Source organism: Dipodomys spectabilis, unplaced genomic scaffold, assembly GCF_019054845.1.
Source record: "Dipodomys spectabilis isolate Male_0828 unplaced genomic scaffold, ASM1905484v1 ptg000098l, whole genome shotgun sequence".
In the NCBI taxonomy this organism is placed as follows: Eukaryota; Metazoa; Chordata; class Mammalia; order Rodentia; family Heteromyidae; genus Dipodomys; species Dipodomys spectabilis.
Window position 1 is genome coordinate 7,889,165 of NW_024870775.1, and position 4,013 is coordinate 7,893,177.

A 4,013-nucleotide genomic window follows, 5' to 3' on the forward strand; every position below is an offset into this window, starting at 1 on the left:
CCTGTGACCCCAATAAATCTCTTCTAACTTGCTTTTCTCAGGGACTAGTTTTTTCAGGAAGAGGAAGCCCATGGGGACAGGGGCGGGACAATTCCAGCTGCTGCAACCATGACCACCTGGGATCCAGTGACAGGACTGAGCGACAGCTTGCTCATTGGGGCTCCTGGGGGGCTGGGTCTCCCATTAGCAGAGAGTAATGGCTGCCGTCTGCAGGCAAGACGTGCTCATCACTGAAGAGCAATGAAGGGTGCCGTGGTGAACTTGGCTCAGCTCACGCCACCGGCACTCAATGGATTTTCCTGCCTGCACTGGCCTTGAACCATGATCCTCAGGGCTTGGCCTCCTGAGTAGCTGGGATGACAGGTGTGAGGCTCTGATACAGCTCCGTCATCACCCCAGTCCAGGCTAGCTTCTGGAAATCACTGTCCACCTTGCTTTGGGTTTATTGTGGTTCTGCCACGTACTGAGGTTTGAGCTCAGAGTCCCCCAGTCCCTCAGTGTGTGTGCTAGCCTGGTGTTCTACTGCCGGAACCGTACCCTCAGTCTGGCTTTTTTGCTAGTTAATGGGAGATGGGATTTCTCACTGCCTGAACTGACTTTGTGCTGTGATCCTCTGGAACTCAGATTTCTGAGCAGTCATGATTACAGCTCAGCACCCATTATACATCTGTTCCTGCATCCTGGTGGGCCCCCAGCATGCCAGGGTTAAGCTGCTGAAGGTTGCCCACTCATCTTCCTTGACTGCCTGGATATCAGTCCTGCCTGTTCTCAAATCCACACTCTGGCCTTGTTAGGAGAAAGCCTTAGAGATGCCCGGCTTTTTTTTGGGGGGGGGGGCTGGGCATGGGGCTTGAACTCAGGGCCTGGGTGCTATCCTTGAGCTCTTTTGCTAAAGGAGAGTGCTCTACCACTTTGAGCCAAAGCACCACTTCTGGGGTTTGGTGGTCCATTGGAGATAAGAGTCTTGTGGACTTTCATACTTAGGCAGGCTTTGAACAGCGATCCTCATTTTTCAGCCTCCTGAGTAGCTGGGATTACAGGTGTGAACCACCAGTGCCCGGCTGACACCAGGCTTTAGACCATTATCCACCAGCCCTGTGACAATGGGGATCTCACAGAATCTCTCTGGGCCAAGACAGCCCCAGCTATAAACGCAGGAATGGCCATGCTCCCCCCTGCCAGGGCCTCAGCTGGGGTCACGCGGCTGAAAGGGCTCGGCCTCCCGTGGACACAGTGGACACAGCCCTCCTGGTGTTTGGCAGCTCTCTGTCACCACAGCCAGCGCCCCAGACAATCCAGTTATAAAGAAGAAAGGGTTGTTTGTGGCTTGCAGGATGGTAGGAGCCTCCGTGGTTGGTTGGCCCTCTCGTGTTTGGTGGGAGCACAAGGAGGAGGAGCATGCTTACCTCATGGAGGCCAGGAAAGCAGAGGGAAAGAGAGAGAGAAAGAGAGAGAGAGATAGACAGACAGACACAGAGGGAGAAGGAGAAAGGAAGAGAGAGGGAGAAAGAGATCAGCATTCCACAATCCCCTTTGAGGCCACGCCCCCAATGACCTAAACACCTCCCAGCAGGCTCTGCCCCTTAATTAAATATTCCACCCCCTCCCAGAAGCACCCAGCTGTGGACCATGCCTCCAATACACCGGGGAGCCGTCACTCACACTTTGTCCATCAGGAAAACACATACTGGGCACATCTAGGGTGAAGCTGGTGGTGTCTTGGTGTCAAGATCAGATTCCCCTCCATTCAACCCACTGTGAGGCCATGGGGTCTCCCCAGATAAGATTATCTGTGAGTCATCTGAGGAAGGCATTCTAGAGACACGGGGTGGTTCGCACCTGCAATCCTAGCTACTCAAGAGGCTAAGATCTGGAAGCTCAAGGTTCAGAGTCAGTCTGGATAGGAAAATCCGTGAGATTCCATCTGCAATTAACCAGCAAAAAGCTAAGCTGGAGGCATGACTCAAGTGGTAGAACACCACTTGGACAAGCTAAGAGAACACAAGGTCTTATGGTCAAATCCCAGTATTGGAGAAAGCAGGAGAGGGGAAGGAGGGAGGGAGAAGAAAAGGAAAGAAGAGAAGAGAAAAGATAATATTAGGCTACGAGGGCCAGACTTTCAAATGGCATTGTTGGACTCTCAGCTATTACCCCGGCTGGTTCTCTTTCTCCTCCTTTTGCCTGCCTCTTTAAGACACTTCTTTTTCAAAATATAGACACCATTTCCTATATCACCAGCCTCATTTCTTATTCACTACTTTTCTTTTTTTTTTTTTAATAATAAAACCCTCCTTGGTGTCTCTGTCTGAGGGTGTGTGGAGTTATTCTGCATTCTGACAGCCTAAATCAAATATTTTAAATCCAATCAAGAGGAAGGCAGTAAAAGCCCATGCTTGAGATGCAGACCACACACACACACACACACACACACACACACACACACACACACACACACACACACAACAACAACAACAATAATGATTTCAGAGTCACAAGCTACAATGATCCCTGTGTCTCATTAGAGTTCATGATTTGTAATCGTGATGGACAAGCATTTTTAATAAAAAAGGGAGAAGGTGATGAAAAATCCAAATGTTTATTTTCCCTCCCTCTTATTCCATCTCCTCTCTTTATTTGAGCGGTATGACTGTTTGTGTGGTTGGGTTGTTGGTTTTTTTTTCTTTTGTGATTAGTTCTTGGGGTGCACAAATCCTGAGCCGTCCTGATTCTGATGAATAAATATGGCCAGAGGATGCACTTGTAGGGTAGCAGGAGCCAAATAAATCGGATCGTGAGCAATCGCTGCCTGACTCTGAGTCATGTCAAAAAAGGAAAAAAATAAAAATAAAAGAAACACTCCTCCTGCATTTCCACCCACCTCGTGCTGGGCCAAATTCTCCTCCGCAGAGGAGTTTGCTGGGGTCCCCCGGGCACAAACGTGTTCAAGTGCTGAACCAAGTCCCTTTGGTTACATAGCCAGTTCCCAACTGGCTCCCTCTTATTGGTGGTTTTGCTTTTCTGTGTGCAATCAAAGTCTCCAAAATGGCTTGTGGAACCTTTTAGAAAGAAAGTTCATCGTTTTGAGGTCTCCTGGATGTTCTACAGGGTGTCATGGAATCTCACACTGGCCTGCTTAGGGGGTGGGTTATGAAGAATCTCCTTGTCCCTTTGTCCCCCACTTCCATTCTGTATATGCGACTCGCCCATCGGTCACTGAACCATGTCAGTGACCACATTAGTCCTTGGGTTCGAGGACACCTCAGTTTCCTTCACCACAGACCCTGAGGCTCTATGGTAGTGAAGCTGGCAATTCAGAAACGCTGAAGAATGGCTGTGAAAGTATTTCTTTTGAGTGAACATCTCCCAGGCTTTGCCCCTGTGTTTCAGGCACACACTTTGGAGGTCTTGGAGTCTATTCCCAGTAAATTAAATGCGGGGGGGGGGATCACGGTACCTCAGTGTTCATCCACTTAAAACAACAAATACATCTCAGTTCCCACCACCTCTGTGAGCCAGGACTTGGGGTGAGGCTTCACTAGTCAGCTCATGCACTGGGGGTAACTCAGGAGGCTCAATCAACAAACAAGGCAGAGTCTTCATCATCTGAAGGCTCAGCCCGGGGGGTGGAAAGTCTGGGGTCCCAGGTATCCCAGGCAAGAGAGGATGCACCTTACAATATGGTGCTGGCTTCCAAGTGGGAGATTCAAGGCAGAGGCCCCAGATGCCCATACCAGGATGTATTTGGGAGAATGAGTACTATAGATGTGACAAGTAGGCTACAGACTCGGGGCGAGCTTGTTGGTAGAACACTTGCCTAGCACCCTCGAGGCCCCAGGTTCAATCCTCAGCAATGCACGAAAAATTCTCCCCCATTCCTCCTCTGCACAGGAAAGAAAAATGTATTGAGGAGCAACAAGCATCAAGCCGCAGCCAAGCCCCGATCCACATCTCCAGGAGTTTTTTTTTTTTAACAAAGAAGGGAAGTAGGGAAGGGAGGGAGGCAAAGCAATAGG